The sequence below is a fragment of the Thermobia domestica genome, chromosome 11, assembly GCF_964235325.1.
Source record: "Thermobia domestica chromosome 11, izTheDome1.hap1.1, whole genome shotgun sequence".
NCBI lineage: Eukaryota > Metazoa > Arthropoda > Insecta > Zygentoma > Lepismatidae > Thermobia > Thermobia domestica.
Window position 1 is genome coordinate 103,778,678 of NC_137464.1, and position 24,305 is coordinate 103,802,982.

At 31.3% G+C, this 24,305-nt stretch overlaps 1 protein-coding gene and 1 long non-coding RNA gene across 28 annotated transcripts in view; one reads left to right on the forward strand and one right to left on the reverse strand.

Moving 5' to 3' along the window:
• Positions 1–24,305, reverse strand: part of LOC145664324 (uncharacterized) — a 1,583,153-nt gene that overhangs the window by 1,553,817 nt on the left and 5,031 nt on the right. The gene's annotated exons all lie outside the window — the stretch shown is intronic.
• LOC145664335 (uncharacterized) overlaps positions 1–24,305 on the forward strand; it is a 580,590-nt gene that overhangs the window by 334,861 nt on the left and 221,424 nt on the right. For 2 of the 3 annotated variants that reach the window (XR_014127379.1, XR_014127378.1), the window contains one exon: positions 8,219–10,231. This is a non-coding gene — a long non-coding RNA (uncharacterized LOC145664335). Of the gene's footprint in view, positions 1–408; positions 540–8,218; positions 10,232–24,305 lie in introns of all 3 variants that reach the window. The other variant, XR_014127377.1, reaches the window with a different exon arrangement.

The following is a 24,305-nucleotide window of genomic DNA, read 5'->3' on the forward strand; positions in this document are numbered from 1 at the left end:
CAATGTTTTGATGAAATAACACCAAAATCGAGTTTATAAAATGAGTAATATCACCTTCGTTTTAAAATGACTTATATTTTCTTTAGTACTTTCTAAATGGTTGAAATTTCTGAAGAGTAATGGGGTAATTTCAATATAATTGAATTCCTAGAATATGACATATATCAATAAAATATTTTTCCTTGTTGCTTTCGTAAATAATATTTTATTGGATTACAACATGTCAAATATTTTACTTGAGGTTTCCAAATTATACCCTGCAACTTGGAATTTGTCAGCTGAGAATGAATTAAGAAAGTGAATTTATCATTAATTTTAATAAATACATATAAACATATTTTTTAGACCTCCAAATATGCTATACAATAGGAAGTTTTTTTTTAAATGGCTATTTCTGTTTGTTGATAGGTATCAGAACCAGAACAGTAAGATATATCGAGATGCGTTTTACCAGGAGTCTATTCTACTCCGTTATGAATCAGAAGTGCTAGAATTTAACAATTTCCAGTTTCAACATTGATCATCATGGAAGAAATAAGGTAATATATAAAAACAGATTCGTATTGTTTCACAGTGTGAAACTATGGTAGACTTCCAAACCACGGCAATTTAAGAAATTAAACTTCATGTAGCGCATCCTTAACTATTGGCTGCAATAGATTAATAATATCAACGATAGTATCTCTTCCTAGGACATTGAATTTATATCAGAAAGCCATTACTCGCTAAACCTTACCGTTTTTGTTCGATGATGATAAATGTTGAAACTGGAAATAGTTAATTTGAAACATTTTCAGTTTGAACAGATTTTTAAGGAAGAAGATAGAACCTCCTTTTCGGAAGCCTGATCGATTTCCCAAACTGCATCTAGGTATATTTTTACCGTTTTTGCTCTACGGAAATCAGTATTGAAACCGGAAGCAGAAATAAACTTAAACCACTTCTGGTTTAAGTAGAGTGTAGCAAGTTATGACGCTGTGTTCTTTTGATATCCTTAATGGATTGCAGAAAATAGGTTGTCACTATCTATTACCGTTTTTGTTACATAATGGTGAATGTTAAAACCGGAAGTGGTTAATTTTAACTACTTTCGGATTCAATAGAAGGTTATGGGCGGAGATGAAACCTAAGCTTCAGTAACTGAATCAATTGCAAAAATCTATATCTTGATATCTCTTTCGTTCTTGCTTAACGGAAATCAGATTTTTAAACCATTTGTTGCTATCTATTACTATTATATTTTTGTACTCTGGCGATAAGTGTTAAACCAGAAATGGTTAATTTGAACCACAAACAGTTTGAATAGAGGGTTAATGAAGAAGGGAAACCTAGTTTTGGAAAGTTGAATCAATTCCAAGATACTGCTTATCAATATCTCTTATCGTTTATGCTCTATGAAAATCAGTGTTGAAACAGAAAGTACTAGTAAATTTCAACACTTCTGGTTTTGGTAGAACGTGGCGGCTTGGGATAATATGTCCTCTTCATATCCTGAATAGTTACAGAAAACCGCTTATCGCTATGTAATATCATTTTGCTCTTAGGGGGTAGTGTTGAAACCAAAAATTGTTATTTTAACCCATTCTTATTTGAATAGCAGTTTAACGAAAGAATAATCCTATTTACGGGACGCTGAGTAATCTGTAAAATGCCACATCTCGATGTCTCTTATCATTTTTGCTCTATAAAAATTAGTATTGATACAAGAAGTAGTAGCAAATTTCAACCACTTCTGGTTTTGGTAGTGTTCAGGATAGTCATGGTACATTGTTTTGAGACAGTGGATCATTTGCAGAAAAATAAAACACTTCTTGCGATCTATTATCGTTTTCGTTCTACGACGATAAACGTTAAAACCGCAAATGGAAAATTTGAACCACTTCCAGGTTGAATAAAGGATGTATGGACAAGATAGAACCTATTCTTTTGACGCTGAATCGAATGCAGAAAACCGCATCTCGATATATCATACCGCTTTTGCTCTGATACCTTTCGAGAGAAGGATGGACAGAGCTGTTTTATAATAATTCCGACTCTTATGTAGAATAGTTCGGCCTTCCAATCAGGGGTTCCATGTTCTCCGTTAACTCTCTATTCAAACCGGAAGTGGTAGGTATTAACCATTTCAATTATGATCTTCACAGAGCTTAGATTGTAAGGTATAGCGAGAAATGTCTTCGTGGCATGGATTCAGACTTTAAAGGGCGAGCTGTGTCTTGACTTTGTTTTTATATTCAGACCGGAATTAGTGGGCATTGACGATTTCCAGTTCTAACACTGATCGAAATAAAAGATGACGGTAATAGTTAGCGACAAGGAGTTCCTCGACTCATTACGGTAAAAATATATTTCACCTCTAACTGTATTTTTCTATTGCAAACGGAATTGATAAGCATCACCTACCATTTCCGGATTCATTCATAATTTCCATAGTTGAAAACATAAGTATTAATGATGTTTTGATAGGAATTAAGCCTCCAAGCAAAAGATTCTGCTTTGAATCTTATCAATCTTTTGTAGCCATGCACTATTTCAGTTTCAGTATCGAAATCTCAGAGTTTCGAAGAGTGCTGCAGCTTCACACTGTGAAAGGACACTCACTTTTCTAGCTTAACTTTTGGAATTTGTGTGGAGGTTAGCATGTTCCTTTCTGTCTGAGATTAAAACTTATCTCTATTGCGTTGATTTGGAATTAGGGGTAAGGAGCAATACCGCCTACCCTTGAAAGAAGCTAGACGACTAGGTCTTTCCAAGCAATTCTTATTAAATTTCGTGTGCGCTTTCATGAAGCCTTCCAGTCACGGAGATACATTAATCTCGGTGCAGCCTATTTCTTGAGAATGACATTTAGCATCTAGTATTTTTTTTCAGTTATACCTGTACCTTTTAGTTAGCCAACCGCCCTCTAAAGCTAAAGCAAACTAAATTACTATTGCCAGTTTACCAAAATGTTGTTACAGCGTACCCTCCTAACATTTTGATTTTGCCTCCCTTTGATCAGTTTTCTGCTATTGCCAATCTACTAAAATAGTTTCAAAATGCAGCTTCCTCACATCCCCCCCCTCTCCTTCACAAAATTCTCTGGAAAATAGAATAATGACATCAGTCAGAAATATTGGAGTTTAAATTGCTTAAGGGGAGATGTCCGTGTTTTGGCTGCTTTCGAGAAATTTGCCAATCAATACTATGCTATTGCTTGTAGTAGTTTAAGTGTTGGTCGGTGTATGTGCAAAGTAGTTCTGCGTCTCTGTGTTAATTTTTTTCCCTCTATCTTGCCTTTTACGCATATGGCTTGGGCTCAAATTTTTAGCACAGCCCTAAAAATATTTGTACCTTTTTCATGGAAACTACTGAAGGGATTCGTTTAATTTTTATACCACACACCCTACACTAGTTGGCAATGCTACCGAACTAGAATTATTTTTTAGGTTAGATACAAAGCTAATAATTATTCTTTAAAATTTCGAAATAATTTTATTAATGTGATTTTTTATATTCACCAAACAGTAATTGAGAGAAATAAAGAAACTATGCTATAATTCTAGTTCAGTGAATAGAGGTACATATGAGTAAGATTTGTGCAAAATTTGGTTACTTTAGCATTAATAGTTTGTGAGAAAATTGTATATGAATGTTCTAAAATGCAATTTTGAGTAATTAAAAGTTTAAAATTTACAATGTATTTTCATCAATAAGGTGGATCTCAACATTCAGAAAGCACCATAACCATATTCTTCGTCTTCGGTCGTGTCTTCTTCATCCTTCCTACACCTCCTTTTCCTCATTCTTGATTCCTTGGTAAGCTTCAAGATTGCCAATTCATGTTTCGTTATACGCTTTCTGTTCATGTCCCGCAGTAATTTGGAGGTGTATTTACCACTTGAAATTCCAATCTTTTCCAGAACACTAGTTCTTGCTTTACTGCCACTATTAAAGCACAGAACAGCATCATACGCTGCAATTTGTACGATTTTTGTACCTGCTAATGTAGCTTTTAGGTATCGTTGCATATCAGTGCATTGAAACTTTCATTGGGATTCTGTGTTTTCCCATGCAAACATTTTTCCAAAAGGGTGGGGTCCGTAAGAGCTCTGTGGATAGGTTTGATAGCATCCACCACTGCAGCACGTAATGAATGCTTATGTTCATAATGTTCAGTTGTTTGAGATCTGTTACACCCACAACAAAATTTTCTCCTTTGGGACAAAGCATATGCGTTGGTTTCTCGTCAGTTGAATGTTTATGAAAGTAAGTTGCCCACACTGTTTTCTCCATCTCCTGCAGGTTGTCAACGTCTTCCCTGATAACTTAGAAATATATTATAGGGAAGTAAGGAATTTCTTTGGCACTAAGTTTAATAACACAAAGTAATAAGGAAAACAAAGACTTGTGAACGCAGAACAGTAAACAACAGTAAGCAAAATATTCCGTGTGTCCTTTTTGGAACGACAATGCAAAAATATATTTACTATATTATTACAGAAGATTGGGGTGATCAAACAACCTGGAATGAACGTCGAAACAAAAAAATAGATATATTTTAGCCTGAAAATACAGCTGAAGCACACAATAATTTGCATTTCTTGCAGGGAATCTTATGTCGTATCAACATGAAACTTCCCGCAACAAAACTTCAAAGACTGTAGATTCCGAAAATGCTACTTTTCAAAAATCGAAAATTTTGACCCCAAACACAGACATCCCCTATTAAGTGAAAAGAATGAGTTATACTCTTTATATAAACATATGTTCCACTACAAATTCCATTAAATTTTTAAACGTTCATGAAAAATGACGTATGCTTTGTTTATGACTTAAGATTAATATCATATCTAAAGTATATGCTTATTTTCACTTTCTTAAATGTACCTGACTTATTTAATCTTAAAACAAAAAATGTTTAAAGTGTATTTCTTTGATATCATTAGAGAGGTATAAAAGTCAAGTGTACTGAGGTTTCCCGATGACTATGCGATCACCTATCACTTGAGGTTATGTAAGTTAGGAGCAAGCAGAAATAGTTAACCAACTTAGAAGTTTTAGAACATGTTTCAGAGTAACCTTCGTAATCAATGTACTTGAAATTGCATTTATTTCCTTGTAAGGTTATAAACTACTGTTGGTGACGAATTTGTTCAAGTCGAAAGGTTGAATATATCTAACTAAAGCTATATAGTGCACGGTAACACTAGTGTGTGTGTAAAAGTGTTTCAAAATTCAAATCAAGTTGTATGTGTATGCCAGTTTGTTCCTCAAATCTTGTAAAGTTTATTCGATTTTGATTAAACGTGGAGTATAGTTTATCCTGTATAAGGTAATAAGTTTGTTGCTTGGTTGCCAAGGGTAAGAGGATATAGGAGAGAAAAATCGACCCAATATTAGAAGTGTACTGTTGTGTTTAATATCATAAAATAATTTGTTGCTTTAGTTTTTGTAAAAAAAAAAAAAAAAAAGTTAAATTTGAATCCAGTTTGGCATGGTATATGAGGCATGGTATGTGTCATATATTTATCTAGGTATCTAATCGTCATCCTTACGATTGAAATAAATCTAAACAATGGCGGTAACAGAAATACATTCATAGCCAATATATAAATAGATAAAAAAATCTAAAAGATAATATGATGATCTATGTCTCTAATTTTCCCTCCTGTAGATATTATAAAAATAGTTTTGAATTTAAAATTCTTTTAAAATATTTAATAGTTTTGCAACATGGTGCAGTTATATTAGACTTCATCAATATCCTCTCTACATGGGTATTGAAATTGGTTAAGAAATAGATAAATTTACCACGATTTCAAGATATGATCTACGGTAAATTTATTAAGAAATCTATTTTTTAATGAAATGAATTGCATGTTTCTATTGAGACCTATAATCATCCTTTCTTGCAATTGAAATTAATTAGAGATAAGGGCATGTGTTCATATCTATCATAGAAAAATAAAGAAAAAACTCTCAAAAAATCTCGATTGTTTTAAAATATAATTATTTCTGAGGATTTGCAATTAACGTTGCTCCTTCAGATGTAAATCAGATAGGATCAAGGTGTGAAATCGCACCAATTCTTAGAATATATATATTTATAGTATTTGTTTCAAAAATAAAATATGATGTTCATAAAAATTTAAGACGATCATAAAGGCTTAAGAATTGCACATATTGGTTCAAGTTGAATTTAGTAAAACGGTGATACATCAAACTGTCTTTCCAAAATGTGCTTTTATACTTCACTTTATGAATAATTACATATACAATATTTATATTTTATTTTGCAAAATATATTTCTTATGAAAGTAAGTTTCTCGTAACGTCTTAACTGACATTCTTTCAAAACAAAGCCATTATATAAGAAAACTTCAATTTTTAACACCAAATACGCGAGTACCTGCTGCTGTATTAAAAAATAGTTTCTCGGAAACCGGTGTTGACAAGTTTTTGTAAATTTAAGTAGAATTACCTGATCTGATCAATATACTTGATATATTTCTATTTTCTACTTTGGTGATATACATAATATAGAACACTAGCTTAGAATATAGAAAAGCCGAAACAATAATAACTAAGAAATTTTAGACTATTTTTCATCTCGAAAAAATACCAGCTGATATACACATTTTTCGTTTGCATCATCTATGTAGAATAAAGTAAGTATGGTCTACTTAAAACTTCAGCTTACCTTGGAATCAGTAGCACCTAAATGATTTAGAGATCGTTTTTTTTTTAAAAAAATAAGACGATTGATCATCACATCTTTCTATTAGCATTAATTGTTCCAAGTTAATAAGTTCCCATGCGCTGCAGCTATCTATCTACTATCTTATATTTTCCGATTAAAGATTTTCTTTGTAAATAAATTTAGAAAATCTAGAAAATTACTCAATGAATTGCGCAATTTTAATATCCATTCAGTACAAGTACCATTCAAAATTTGATACTACAAAATGGTTTAAATATTAATCTAAATACTGGACACTAAAATTTTATAAAAAATGTGAGAATTTTAAAACGAATTGTCACTTTTTGGCTCTCTTATATCTATGTATTTCCTTTTATATATGTAATTCCAATACCTCAATAGAAACAAAATATGTAAACGTTGATCTTATTGAAAGTGCCAAATATAAAGAGCAAATGTCTAAACACAATGAGTTTCACATGCAACTCAAGAGTCTTATCATTATTGTTCAAGAAACCAATGCTAGAGTATTAACTATGTTGCCCTAGGGTTGCTGTCTCCTTAACAAAACTTACCTTTAGCACACTATATTCTAACAATGAAGTAACAAGTTAAAATTTTGCTTATACATAAAACTGAAACAGAGTAAAATTTATTTTGTGAGTATACATAGTTACAAAATGTGGTTCGAGAATTTTTTTAAAAGATAAATTGTCTTAAATATTATAAGACACGACTAGAATGTATGAACAGGCAATAATATATTAATTAGTGGAATAAAAAGATATGTGTTTAGCGATTATATGACGTTCACACTCATAAATTAGCCTACAAAGAGTGGTATCTAAGCCAATATATTTGTAAGTTTGTTCAGAATATCTTTACACTTTTCAAAATAACATATTCTTAAAATCAGAGGTACTATTCAGCTTTCTGGTATGAAACAAATTCAATTAATAAAGAACTTTCATTAAATTTAGTTCCTATTATAGTAAATAGTACAATACTTCTGTAAAGGATAATAAAGTGACTACAATTTTCTTGAACAACGTTGTAAATTTTCTGATCTACGAAAATTGCTGTTCAATTGCAAATAATATTCCGTAATATTTTTGTGGTATTTTGAAAGATTTACCTAGGCGTACACTTTTAAATACCCATTTCATTAGCCCACAAAGAGTGGTATCTAAGCCAATAAACTAAATGCTCTGATATAAATTAAGAACAATAAAATGAAACATTTATACATTCATATTTTGGAATTTGAAGAATTAAACTATATAGCTGAGCATTAACGGGGGTTATTTGTAATGAAACAAGAAAACACTTAGAGAGCCAACTACTTTATAAGGCATATTTTGAATCTAGTATATTTAAGTATACCCGAGTTAATCTACGTCTGACTTAATTTTTGTATCATATGTTCTCTAACAATTACGCAGAGAACATGTTTTCTAATTATATAAATATGTATGTTCTCTAAAACATTCAAAATTTCAAGAGACTAATAATTACCTTAAATGTATTTCTTTTCAGATGCTGCCCACACGGAAACTATTTCTCACAACAAATAATAAAGTATTGCTTGCCCTTATTCCAAACTTATCAATTGAGTAACAGCGATTATTTCAGATAAAAATATTATGTATAACTATAATTACTATTTGTAATTTCTATAATATTATTATTGGAACCGTATACAATTCATGAATCAGGGAATATAATTTTATACTAGATATATAGTACTTTCTATCCAAGCTTTCAAAAGATCTGCTGTAAAATTACTAATATCATAGTAAGTATCTCAGTTAAAATTTATTATAGTCAGATTTCTCTTATAATTATTGTCAGTTTATATCTTACTATATTTTGCTTCATTGGAATATTGAAAAGTGTATCAAAAATGTAACTTAACATAAGGATACATGAGTAAAACATAGTAACGAATGATATAAATGTTTTATAAATTGAAATGTTGAGGTGAATATTGTTTCTCTTAAAATGTACTTACTATTTATATCTTACTATATATATTTGTAAATTTGAATAAATTTACAAATACGTTTGCATTTTATATAATTGATTATGGAACACAACACAGAAATAATATTTGCTCGTATTTTTTAATTTAAGAAAAAGCACCATATTGGCTTTAGGAATTACGACTGGATACTTTTACTAGACTTATTGAATGTTGAAATTTTAAAAATGTATTCTCGGTTTAAAATATAATTAAATATTAAGGCAAGTAGTGCGAAATTAAGACAAGCTCTTTCCACTATTATTTTTTGTATTTTTTTTATTAGTACAAGTATCCCGTACTGCTATCCATTTAAAATTAAAATAAATAAATAAAGAAAAATACATCCTTTAATTTTAATATTTAGATATATAAATTTTTGAATCAATATATTGCAAAAATTAGAACTTGTGAGGGTTTATTATCTGCTTTTAATAGTAATCACCACACTTCGTTAAAATATGATGTTAAATATGTTGTCTAATTATACATATGCAAGTAACATTAGCTACTATCTTTATAAGTCCCTTTTCGAAACGTTTAATAAAGATAGAAATTTATATTTTAACAGATGCATTTATTTTCTATCACTTTTTCTATAGAGAAAAGGATGAGAAACCTTTAATCCGAGCTCCTTATTTTATATAATAATTCTTTTCTGGAAGGACGACTACTATTTCATGTTATTGTTGGGTATCTACACTAGTTGCTTGGCAGTCTTGAAGGAGCATTTGAGAAGTTCCAGCACTTTAAAAGGAATGAAATATATTTAAGCAATTCAACCATTCCAGTCTGGAAGTCAGTGAATACATTTAATGTGGACACCTGGAATCAAACTAGATTCTCCAGACCGGTGAATGTTGTTAAGGCAGGTAATTTGTTCTTCGCACTGGACGAAAGGAGCAGACGAAAATTTCATCCCACTAAACAGAAAAATATGCTGGAGTCTCCAGCCGAAGTCATGCTGCTGGAAGTCAAGACATGTGTATTCTGAAGAAGAAATATTTCTTTCTCCTTTTTCTTCACTGGATCAAGCTACAAGTACAAATGTAAATTTTGAATGTTGTAAGAAAGACTGTTCGTAGTGTGAAAAGCAAGCAACGCAAGACGAATAAGTTACCCATCTACTGGAAGCATCTTCCAGTACGACTCCGGTCCCACTTAACCTGTTCGCGCTTTGCTGGAGAGAATCTTTCTCCAGCGAAGGGCTGTAAGTAGGGGAAGGAGAAACCAATTGCTATTTAGAAGAACTGTTCAAGGTATGAGTTCCAGCTCTTTGATCTTCCCCTTTTCTTTAGATTTTGTTCACATATCTATATATGTTTTGACGTTTCCTTGAGGTACATTGCAAACCTACAGTGATCTTGGATTGGCTCAGTTCACAAAATATTTTGGTTCTGTTTTCATTCCATTTCTCACTGGAACACACTACTACTGGAACTACAAGATCTTGAATTCAGTTCGAGGAATTTTGTGTTTAACGTAGTCAGATTGTCAAATATGCTACCCTCTACCCGGAGATTTATCCGGTAAGTTATTAAGTTTTAGAAAATTTTCCCTCTTGCATTCAGTGTTCCAAAAAATGATGAACTAAGTAAATCACTTTATAGCTTGTATAAAAACGTGTCTTACAAATAAATATATTTTATACGCAAAACTAAGATCACTACTTTATTATATCATGATTATGAGAATATTTTGGTTACTTGTTTTGGATGATAGGCTACATAAAATTAACTTACAACAATTTCATTTTTATCACAGTGCCTTTAAAATGCCCGTAGATAGTTAATTCTTGTTTTTTGCTGCTACTAAGATTTTGTATATAGTGATTACCAAAATGCACATATGCATCGCGTTACATTATAAGTTACACCTTATATTATATTAATAAAAATAACAGTAGTATAAGGCGAGACATACTTCTTAACATCATTAGAAATCTGAGTCACTTTACTACATGATAAGAAATGAACAGATATTTTAATGACACATTTATCTGGATATAATTGAGAAACTTGCTTATCTGAGATAACATAAATAGGAAACCAGTTCAAGATACTTTTGTTATTGTAAAATATATATTTATAAAATATCAATTTTTTATTTAGATGTTTATTAGAAAATACAAACTAGTATTTGTTCAATGAAAAAGTATCCCAGTATTAATTGCTCTTTTATGGAAAATTAAATTTTTCACTAAGCAGAATTTTAAATCATAAAAATATTAAATAAACTTTTGTTAAAAATGCAAACAAATATTGAATAATTCAGTAAGATATTTACTTAAAATATCTCTCTGTACAAATAAACAATAATATTTTCCAATTAATAGGTTTAATATTTCTATAACGTACATAATAGCTCCTTGCAATATTAAATTCTGAAGATCCATAGCTAACTCTATATATATACTTACATTGTATTTGCTACCAAAGGTCGTTGGCATTTATATATGGATATATATATACATATATATTTTTTGCGAAATTGAAATTTGCCTCTGCAGATTATTATATACCAAGGTTATAAAATGCATATGTGTCTTTAGGTATAATAATAATGATTCATGACAATCATAAATGCTGGTAACCTTTTTCTCTAAGTTTCCATTGTTTTCAACATTTCGCCGAGCTCACGTTGATCTTCATCGGATACCATATAATATATTAATCTCTCCCGGTACTTGCAAGCTTGTCCATCATTCTTGACACGTGCGTTATTAGGAGACCCCCACTCTGCGAGTTTTTTTTAATTCTCCCTTTTTTATTTTGTAGCCTTTCTTCTTGTTTGCTTTTACCTCCTCTACCTGATATCTGGTTGCATCCGGTTCTTTTTCAGGCCCTAAAAAAGGGGGTAAGAATTTTATCGGTGCACGTCATGTCAGACTTCTAGGGTATTCAACATACAACGTGGACAGGTCTTCCCTGAGAACAATGGATAAAAAAGGTAGAGGGGTTAGAAGGCGGAGCTCAAGTTAGGTCATCTGACGAAAATTGACCAATAGGAGCTGGAGAGGATTTCGGTTCAGTTCAGGAGTGTGAAATATCCAACGAACCAACGAGAGAATTTTTTTTGGGGTAGAAAAATAAAATAAAAAGAGTACGGATTGGGAAAGAGGTTGCATCTATATATGAGAGCATGGGAATGTACGTATGTGTGTGTTTTAGTATACGTGGGTATGTGTGTGTGAGAGAGAGAGTGAACGAGAGAGGCGAGATGTAAGAGGAGGGTTTGGAAGCGGGGAGGAAGAGACAGATCACTAGGAAGCTGAGATCGGAAATAGGTATGCTTCATGTGACTTTGCCATGAAAAACTAATGTCCTAATACATAACAGTCCAGTGCGCGACATGCCTACAGTATATGCATCTAGTTACGAGTGTCTGTAGGGATTTCAGTCGCAGAGACGAGAGCTAGCTACGAAAACTTTTCGCTTCAATTTATTTTTGAAAATACATTAATTAGAAAAACTGTTAGGAATTATGTGTGTGTGTTCTCTTTTTTCTCTACTCATAGGTCGGAAGCAAACTCATATTCGTTTAGAAAAAAAAATACTAAACGTTTGGTAGTTTCCTCTGAATCTACATCACTCGTTTGTTCTCATGCTCCCCCTCCGAACCCTTGTGAATGTCTCTGGCAGTATAGAATTGAACGCTGTGTATGCGAGTGTGAGAACACGGTTCGACCTCTCTCTCACCCCCTAAGGCTATGCCTTTCTCTTTATGACCCAACGAATATTTTTCTACTTGATGCGGAAGCTACATTATGAGTATTAACATGAAATCCCCGGGTTGGATTGTTATAACCATTATACTGTTTGCTTACATATCTCAAGTAGTACGTTTTCTTTACCATTAAAGATAGGGCGTATGAAGTAATGTCTTCTCATCTGGCAAACAAGTGATACAATGTGAAGGATACGTAAGGAAAGCTAAGGTGCGTTTTCAAATGAAACATGTCTCCTCAGATATTGGAATTGTATGACATTCAGATAGGAAAATTGTTGAGGAATTCTACACTTCTTATATATATATATATATATATATATATATATATATACTTCATCTACAAATAAAGATGATATAAATAAAAAATAATACTTGGAAGATATGATTAATCTATATGCCAAAGTTATAGCAATGCTTAAGAGTAATTGTCTAGTTTGAATATTATTTACATATAAGTAACGTAACTTTGGCATGGATTTTATTCAGCCCTTTAGGAATTTAGTTTCAGACAGTATGTCCTTTTTTACAAGCACACGGAACTGTCATGTTACACTATGGACCTCAGTGCCTAAGTTTTCCAACAAGCAAACCAACTTCTGTATACTCAGATTACATATTGTATTCATAAATTTACTCTGTAATATTATATTCTAATTCAAAGGCTAACTACATTATTTTACTGTAAACAATGTCATCGATTTTTCATAATAATGTTCAATGATTATGCTTCTAGGCTAAGGAAGACAGTGTTAATGAGATGAATGGTAATGTTAGATAAAGAAAGTGTGGAAATGGAAGAAATCCGACGGTGTTTGTCCACCTCAAATCTGTTACCACTACTGTTTCCGCTGAATTTTATGGTACGCGAAATTATTATCCAGAAATCACTCGAAGAAGTGATCTTCTTTACAAACATGAAAAGCTCAATTCTGAAAGAAGACATAAGGAGGGTACTGTAAAGAATACTCAAGTTTAGACTCACTATACAACACGCAAAAAAGCCGAAGAAAATTGTTAATTTTAACCACTATCTTGAAACAAAATAATGATAAGTGGTGCAAAAAATTGTGTTTTTCTCATTCATATTATATTAGCTAATATAAAATACATACGTTAAAATAAATAGCACTACAATTCTACATAACATCAAATTTTAGTTTATTTTTCAGAAAAAAATATATTAAAAAGATGAAAAGAATTAAACAATTACACCACCAAATCAGAATCAAGATTTAACGAACAAATTTAGTATGCCAGATATTATACTTTATACTATGTGTTTACCGTTAGGTATAATAAGAAAATGAGGTAACTGCATCTTAGATACGTTTCCTTTAGAAATTGTTCTTGGTCAATAACATATCTCATTTGGCATTTCACATCATGTTCTTCAATGTTTTGTTAGAATAATTTATTATTATTTTTAAAATTATTTATAAATTTTATACAAAATAAACTGAATTATGTCTATAATAACAATTACAGCAATTAATCTTTAAGACAGACAAGATAATCTTTAACACAGAGCAACTCATAACACATTTTACTGACTATGATCACACAATGATTATTAATTTTAAATAAACAATATCATTTATTGTATGTTACTTTTGTTATCTTGTCATTATCATCCTAAATAAATAAGTTATTTGAGAAAATTATGAAAAATTACAACATTAGAAACACTTTCTACATCATCATGTAAACGCCTAAAGAAATGAATATTGTATGTTACAAGGAGAGTCCACGCTCTCCTCTTGAAAGAGTCCTGTATTTTTGCCTATAGACAGAAGTATACGGAACAAGTGGGAATCTTTTTCCACTGTGTAAAATCGTTTCTTCAATCAAAGATACTTAATTGTCTTACGTTTAGTTGCAGGAATAATTTTTATATAGAAATTATTTTATATAGATTAATTTCTTGTAATGTATTGTATATATGAAAACCCTTTTTCTCGAAGTATACTTCCACTTTCCACAACACAACTTTTACGAACATAAATTTAAAAGTATAATTTTCAGTTAGCAAAAAGTTCGTTTCACGCTACTTAAGACTTAATTAATCTAGTAATACAAAAAATTATTGATGAAAGAAACAACTGTTACTAATATGAATAGATTAGAGAAAGTTTATCCTAGAGCATTAACAAAGAACTTATAGAGTGCAAATCATAATGGGGTGGACACATCAGGGGTTGTTATGCCCTATATTTTAACATGCTAAAATAATCTATAGTTCAAAAATTTTAGTACAAAATATAAATAAATGATCTTTGAGATAATTGGTATTACTGTTTTAACAGGGAACACTATTGTAACATCCTTAAATTAATTATTAATGAATTCACTATCATATACGATATCTTTAGAGCTCTCTAATTAAATCTATCACCAATATTCTTGATACTATATTGATATTATTTCTTAAACTGAATCCTCAAGGGATAGTAAATTCTCTGATTCAGAAAAAATATAAGTTTCGCTTGAAATGTTCTTTAAAATACTTACACTATATCTGAATAATAATCCTAATATAATTCCATAAGTACAGGCTGTTCATATAGAGTTCATATAGAGTTCTGTACGTAATGAAAAATAAATTATATGAAAAAATAAAAAATAGTATGATACATATTGCACAAGAGAGTAGTGCATATACTTATAAACAAAGGATATCTTATTTTGTAAAGGATCTCTTCCCTACTATTATCCATTTCTTACTACTTTCTATTGCCCCATTAAATTGGATTAAACACCAAATATCTTTAAAAGAAGTATAAACTTGAAGAGCAAACGACTAACTAATTTTCTTAGTTTAGTTTTAACCTCCATCGATAACAGCCCGAGGTTAAATGGGACAATGATGGGATGATAATAATGCATAAAATCATGGAATGAAGAAAGTGAGAGAAAATGGGATCGAACTCCAATAAAATCATCGTACAAGTCTTTGCCCACCAGAAGGCCTAAATGCCAGAGCTGGGATCGAACCAGAGATCCCTCGCGCCAAAGGCGAACGTACTACCTCTGAACTATCGCGTACTGATGAGTAACTAAATGTATTGAGAATAGTAATATTTGACGCCATATTTTATCAAAAATTTAAGGTAAGAATGGTAATAAAGCTTATATAATACTAGGACTTTCCTAACACAAAAACGTCTTAAGAGTAATTTTAAAATTTCATCAGCATAATTGATAAATAGATTACACTGTACGTTCTCACAATTTACTGTGACTCTTTCAGCAAATGTAATTAGAAACTATGATAAGGAATGTAACCAGAACATTATTAAAACATATACTGTCAAGAAGATAACCGCATTTCAAAATATTTACTAACTAGAATATTTTGAGTTTAATGACGAAATTCCCAATAATAATTATAAACAAATAAGAATAGGCGATGCGTTTTAGTCTACTCGTATTGCTCACAGAATCTTCAAACAAAAATCGAACGTACAATATTTTACTTTACTAGTGTGAATTTACAAATCCAAAACAAATCTGACCTTCTAGCCCGGAAATAGATGTTTCAAAGTGGCGAATTGTAATTTCTAATACAAAGTTAAAATATGTGCGAAAATGAAGTCCTGTCCCAACATTTTCTAAAAGAAAATTCTCGTTTATCCCAATAAATTATATGTAATAGAAAAACTCGTATATGAGAAACAGGTCATAAAAAAGTTATTTTCTCAAAACATTTTAATTTCCTGATCACGGTAAACAAGGGTTTTCACAAAAATGATTTCTCAAGAGAAAAAATGTATTTTCTTTTCTCATCCATTCCGAATCTGGAACCTAAATTAGAACTTTTGAGTTTTCTAAAATATAAATCAAATAAATTGATTAGTTCAAACTAGTTGAAGATCAAATTGCCATCCTTTTGTGATATTTCTATTTTTTTTTTTTAAAAAATAAAAGACGTTATGTAAATTAAGAGTAGACTTAAAGAATCTGTACCAATTAAGAACCTTATTTGAGACTTAGACATTTTTTGAATGATTTAGCGAAATTACTACCTACACAATTTAAGTACAAATGTAATGAGCAGCAGGAATTTTTGAAAATATTACCATGTGTTCTGAAAAATGAAAATAGTTAAATTATAGAACAAAGACATTTCTCCCATGCTGATGTGAAATACATTTCTTATGTGAAAGTTTCATTCCCTTATCTTAGACTGATTTAGACTACAACCAAAAATACTAATTGGAAAACATCTGATGCATGATTACTTACTGTCGTTGCAATCTGATTTTTTTCTAAAATAGGTTTTTTTTTTTTTTTATTCTTCCCTTGTATGTCACTGATGTAAGCCACAGGTAGTAAGTATAAGTAGAGTCTTGAATAAAGCACACGCCAAGTATCGTGAAAACATATTTATTCCTAGAGGAGAAATAGTTACAAATCTTGCTTTCTTAAGGAAATGAAAGTTTACCAATTTGCCAGTGATCGGTTTCAACTTCTAAGCAATGAGCCCTATTACAAGGCCTCAAATATAATATACTATACGTTTCATGAATATTTAAGAGTATGATCATTAAAATGATATAATAGTCTTTGGTGCTAATTTCAGTCGCAAAAAAAAAAAAAAAAAAAAAAAACGGTTTCATATTTGAAAGATTTCAAACTCAAGAAGTGCTTATGGTCAGAAAGCTTGAATCGAAATGTACTCAATATTGCACCAAAATAAGACTATTTCGTTACGAAAGCTATAATGAAATGTTACGTTCTTATTATCAATATGAGGGATGTTGAAGCTAGACAGTTTACTTTTGCCCTCAGCTTATCCTTGATAAACGTAAATACTAAACAATTAGTGTTATGGAAACCTCATAAAGAAGATAACATGTGTAAACTATTGTAAATAATTTTTATTAAGCTGATGTGGATTGCTTACACATGGGAACTTCAGCAAGATTTTAAATTAACTCTTTTTGTGCCATTTTAATGTGGGTGGTTTTTAACTTTAACCTGTGGAGGTACTTTCTAATTTAGAAACATAAATATGCTTATCTTAAATGTTTCACATGCTTAAAAATGAATAGTGCCTAGGAAACTTTATCGTAAAACAAATATACTGTATACGTACATGGCTGGACAAATTGACAGATATACACATGTATTTTGAGTCTATAGTAGAAGCTTGATTCAATTAATATGCTATGTAGTAATTCTAATAAAATTTGTTACTGTTTATTTTGGGTTCGTTAGTTATGAATAGGAAACAATAGTGTTGTAAAGAGTCGTAAAAGCTAAAAATAAAGAACAAGGTTTTTTACATTTTCTTTGCCAAATCCAGGAAAGAGCTGAAGTTTTGAAATGAAACTAAAAATATTAGAATTTAATCTTTTAAGTTCTTCCTTAAACAATCGTTGCAAATCTGTGTTTCAGTAGCAAACTTTATATATTATTCTGTTACTGTTGCATCCAGTTGAATATTTTTACTTATTGCTGGCACGGGTGGAATTCCCTTGGAGTCCCCATTTTTCCTCGAACATACACAAACGAACTCAAAGAAAATATATTTTCTTGGAAGCAAAGGTATTTTCAAATCTCTAATTATTTGCTTTTCACATTAAAATGGTTGAATTTTATCAAATCAAATAGTAACATTTTGTAAACAATATTACTAGATCTAAGCTCATTGAATGTGTAGCAGCTAGAATTAGTTACTATTGGAAGTGTAGTATTTTTGTTCAAAACATTATAAACATTCACCTTTTCTTGAAAAGCTTTGAAGTTTCGTCTGTAGAAAATTGCTATAATAACACTGTCCAACAAATATAAACCTTTTTATACCTCTGCGATTAAAAAAGGTGATTCTTAAGGAAACGGTCATTTTGATTTCGAAATTCACCCTAAGAATGTCCTGTAACACCAGGTTCAAAAGATATGAACATATTTATTATTCGCATTATATACAGCACAACCTCGATTACTGACACAGTTTTTGGGATATATCTCAGCCCCTATTCAACCGATTTACAGCAAATTTGGAGGGTAAGCTTCAAGGGCTATCCAGTAAGTATTCCAAAATTTGAAACAGACGTATTTTACGTACATTAAAACGTTTCGATACAGATTGTTACATGGTCACGCCTAAGGTTTTAGCATACTTATAAAATTATGCAACTTATAAAATTATGCAACACTTCTCTTAAATAAGTTTACTAATGTAAATTGATTTGCATGCAATCATACGTAACAATGGCGTAGAGAAGAATTAATAAACTTTGGGGTTCACGGATATAAGATGTTTATAAAAGGCCTTGGAAATATCTATCCAAACTTCTGACAATTTCATTATTAAGTGTTCCCCTTTGTCAACAACATGGAACACCGGAACTGATGGCAAAGTATTGCCATTATGAAGCAATATGGCTTTCAAACTAAATTTTGATGAATCAATAAACAATCGCCACTCATCTGGATTTATAAAACATCTATTTTGTTCATCAAACCAGTAACGTCTGGACAGAAACACATATTCATCTCCATAAAAAATATTGTGCGAAGGGTTGATGTCTGTGTCGAAACTCAGAAATTTTTGTACAAGGAGCAAGTAAGTACCATTGCAGTAGTCTAGAACCTAGAAGTTTTAATGCTTCTTTCGACAAATGTAAGTGCCATGATAATCATTTGAATTTTCCTGCTCTATTAAATGTATATCACTCTCAGCATATGTTGGTATATAGTCCGGGTCTTTTGACGTAGTAGGCACTGGCTCCGCTAAAACATTAAGTTTATTCCAGTCATCTGCTTCCAGTGTCCATTTGTCACGTACCGGTAAAATTGTCACTGAGTCAAAGTTTGAATGTCCGAAGGAATATCAAGATACTGAATGACGTGTTTATTTTTTCTAGACATGCCGGAGATCTTAGTCATGCAGAAGTAACAGTCATTAAGGTGCTTTTTGGTATCCTCCATTGCATCGGTACAGCAAACGGCAAGGCATTTAGTTTTCAATGTAACCACAACCTAAGATTTGTTGTACAAGTTATGCAGCACTGATGAGAAACCCATGGTTTGTCCTGGTCACCAATTCGACAACCGAAGCACAAAGAATAAACAAGTTTTTTTAATGTTATCTATTTTCGTTCTTTTCGGTTTGGATGTAAATCTACCACATACATAACAAAAATTATCCGGATGATTAGTACACATTCGACGTGAACCAAATCGTTTCATTTTGTACCAATAACTCACTTGATTTCTAAACATACAACACTCGATTTCTGAAACAATATACTTCAAACACACTTAAACAATACAAATGCTTGTCAACAACACACTGCCACGCGTTAGAGAAATCTTGTCAACAACTCTGAATTCTGATACATAACACAGGGATTTCTTTCTCTCTGCAAGAGAAAAAGAACGCGATTAGACTATGATATAGGTTTTCTCACTTTGAATCATCAATGGACTATAGAAACGAAAATACATAATGATATGCGGCGCGAGTTACCAAATAAATGAAATTTTTATAAACAAAAGGGCTTACAATTAGTGTCGCCAATTTAGGGATTTTGTTGCTAAATCTAACGATTTGATAATATATTTTAGAGACAAGATTTGTTTCGTTTACCATTGTTAAACTAGGGATTTAGCGACTTTCGAAATTTCGTACTGTGAATAAACTAGCATTATTTCCATTACAATTGAGGAGTTTTATGAAATAATTGCGTAAGTCTGAAATATGCAATTGTAGAAAAACGATGTTGGAAATTTAAGTAGTGTTTTTTATTCTTACATAAAACAATGTAATATGCAGCATTTTATTCCGATATTGAATTGAAATGTTACCAGGAGGCTAACCAAGCATGGCAAAAGCCACAAATGCGTTTGATGCAAAAAGGGCGTAAACTCGCTTACGTCCTTATTACATCAAACTCTTCAATTAAGGTTTCTAGCGATTTTTCGGAGTATGTTTAGTGACATTATTGTTAACGTTGTTAGCAGCACTGTTTACAATTGTTATCTATTTGAGAAAAGAGAAGAATATTTTGAGAGGCACAATGTCCTTATGGCAAAGTATTTTAAACTTCCACTCTTCTATTCTTGACGGATATCTGGGGTTACTTTACGTTCTTTATTTTAATAAATTACATGTATGAGCGAAATATGAAAATCTCATGCAAGATTTCAAAACTGTGACATGATGTGCAAATATTGTTATCATTTTTCATTTTCTACGCACAAAAATAATTCAGAATCACCTGTTATTTTCCTGAAGGTAACAATCATGTTAGGCATTGTAATTTCATTCACAGTTAACATTTAAAGTGAAGCGTGTGGCTAGTTCTTTTTTGGCGGGGAAGAAGATTGTACAAAGCATTCTTTGCATTTGTCTAAAAACTATAACAATTCATAAGACTCCCTCAATTTTATTTGGTGGGACTAGGTAGAAACCGACTTCTCTGTTTCCCTTTATACGCCCTTATTTGCATGAAAAATAAGGAGTTGATTTTGTTGGATTAAAGTTCAATACTGTGGCTATACGAGACGTAGACCTACAACTTAATGTGGAATCCAAACCGCATTGGCTTTTGCAAGGAATCAAGCTGTAGCCTTCCGCAATAATGAGTTGAAGTTTGTGTTTAACATATTTTAAGTACACGAAATAGGCTTACCTGACAAAGTTTCAACTTTGATAATAACCATAAAGTAATTATTTTGTGGCTGACACAGATTAAAATTTCTAGATAAAAACTGTCCACTGTTTATTCCATAGTGCTCTTCCTTCAATAACTATGTTTCTAAGCAATGATTTGTGGGTAGTATACACATAATTTATTTTTAATTTTCAATTTGTCGTCGTTATTTCAATAACTAGTAATTATGTAGTAACTAGTTTGTTAACAGTATTTTTATCTAATTCGTGTTCGGTAAGTGATAATTAACTTCCCGTGAAACTTTCACTAAGGTCAAGGCCAACTTGATGGCCAATAACACGGAAGACTATGGTCTGCACAAAATATATTTAGTAAGGAAGTCCATGCCAAGTTTGATCCAGATGGAATACCTTCTATATATAACTAGATCAAAAAATTTTCTTCTGATCTAAATGTCAATTCTGAAAACCGAACAACAGAATAATAAATGTCCAATTTTATACTATGAACCTACATTCTTTGCCCTTAAATTTTCTAGATACCAGACAATTTTTTCCATGATTTTTGAACCTGATGTTCCATATTCATACTGCCCTAGAGACTTATTTTTAGAAAGAGAAAGCAATAAAGAACGACAAGGATAACAATTATAATTAAGAAAGTTCTAAAATACAGAATGTATAGAGTATGGTAAATTTTGAAAATATTTTGATTTGCAACGAACAATCCGTATGTTCCATAATGGTTTTCACGTCTAGTCTAAATTATAAAGCAATTACCAAAGTACTCGTTCTATGCACTGGAAGAATAAGATTTATTTATAAATATTTGAAAAATATATGCACATTCTTTGTGATTTTAGAGTAGCTCCTTATGCAAGTCCAATTTCACCAAGTTCCTTAAACGCTCACCCGTTTTCTCTCTTAGAGGTTATATTTCGTAAAAACATCTTGTCGTCAGTTTACATATGGAGTATTTATACAAAATTTCAAAGCTCTACGTATTAATAGATTTGGAATACTGAAGAACACTAAGGAAACTTCCATAGACTACCTTTTTCTCTAATAGGGGCAGAATCTTGCAAACTCCTGACTTATCGACAGTCGGAGGTGGAAAGAGATTATTTCTACAATATTCTAAAACTCTAAGTCTGATACCTTTCAGATCTAGCAATTATTGAGTTAGGAGATTTTCTCATAGATCTGATAGTTGAAACAATATCTATATTTCTTTGTGTCAGATATCATCGAAAAAAACTTATATATGTTGATGTTCTTAACATCTCTAAACTGGAAGAAGTGACAAGAAGACTCTTAAAATGTTTAACGTGATGTTTAGTTTATCTTTAATTAATAACATACTGTTTTAATTTAAATTTGAGTTAGGGATATCAAAATGCTTAGAGGTTGGAAGTACTTGAAACCGTTAAACTGAAGATTGAATATTGATGGATTACGTGGCACCTGTTTTGAACTTCTTCGATGGTTGGAAGACATTTGAGTTTTAAAGGTCTTCAACATAATCTTGCAATGACTATAGAAGAAAGATCATACGTCTATTCCACATTGTTAGCATTGATTGTTTGCCTTGCTGAATCAGAATCCAAAAAAAAACAGTGTAATGCGCAAATGTGTAAGCTAAGATGCAAACTCATTTTATTTAGGCACATGTCATTAATATCACAGACAAACGCGGAACACAGTGTCCCACAATTAGGCACAGATGCAAGGGAGACATGGATGATGATAATGGATGAAGAAAATGAGAGCAAATAGTAGAAACATGAGAAAATCCACGTATGTGGGGATAAATTATCAGACTTTTCTTCCTTTATATCGCAGGAAAATTACATATAGTGTTCATTATTACATTTACATTCCTCAATATTAACAAGCAGATCTTACTGCTTACTTTTACGTTATTTCTATCTGTGTAAGTATTATAAAATGTTTCGAGTTTCTGATACATCTTGACCCAACAGACAATGTTCAAATATATTATTATCTGTGTTTAAATATGTGCTGTTCAGTGATGAAGATAGTTAAACTTTGAAGAAATCCTTGCGATTTGGGAAAGCAAATAGGATAGGACGTCAATCAAACATGTACTATTTAATTTTAATGAAATGGTATACAAGGCGAATACTTTATTTTGTAGTTGATGAAACGGTATTTACAGGTAAACGTAATATGTTATGTATCACTGAAGGCTTTTCTCAAGTCTAGTTATCGTAGTTGATATAGAACGGATGTTTCAGACATTAAATCAAACATTTCACTTGATCACCAGTTAAGACGTGGATCTTAAAAAGTTATATATAATATATGCTTAACGGACAAAATCCTGCGGCTCAAACATCGCCGACCAAAATTTCACATTCCAAAATATCGCGTGGTCATAACGTCGTCGCCCGAAACTTTCCGGATCCAAATATTGCATAAACTAAATTTACGTGGCCAAAACAACGTCACTCAAAAACTTGCGTACCAAATCTAGGCCAAAACTTCCAGGTCGAAATCTCGACAGAACAGAACTTCGTCACAACAACAACAACAACAAAATAATAATAATTAGATGAAGAAGGAGAAAGAAAAGACGTTTTAGTTTAACATTCAAGAAGAAAAAGGAATATTTAAGTAACATGGGGTAAGAAATCCTTACTTTAGACGCTGGAAGCGAAAAAAAATGAAAAGTTCAAAGTGAATCGATATTCATTTGTGTAATAAACCCATATTGAATGTCGTATACATTTAATTTATTTTAGTTAAATTATTTGTTCAGCTTGAATTGCTAAAAGGTTTTTTTTTACGAAAGAAGTTTTACATTAACACATGCAGAAAAGTAACTGCCAAGATATATTTTTACCTGCTGTTATAAAATTGGTTGTTACTTCTATGTTTTGTCCCTTATAAAGCACAAAAAAGCTCAAATCCTAGGAGCTGCAATGGGTAAAACAGAAATACAGGAATACACTTTGTAAAATACAGTGAATTGGTTCCATACTATTCAAAATCGAGTTGAAGGGCTTAAATTGAATTACGATGACCCTAAATTTGTTCATTTTAAAATAGGATAATAAACAATAAGAAAGATGTTTTTTAAGTTGAATTCGTAAGCTTATTACCAATTTGTCAATACATGTCATAATAAAAGCAAGATTATAGTAAATCCCTTTAGTGTCTAAGGTATTCCAGCATATATCAAAATTATGTCCTAATGCAATCCCTTAAAATTTGATTTAGCAGCCATGAAA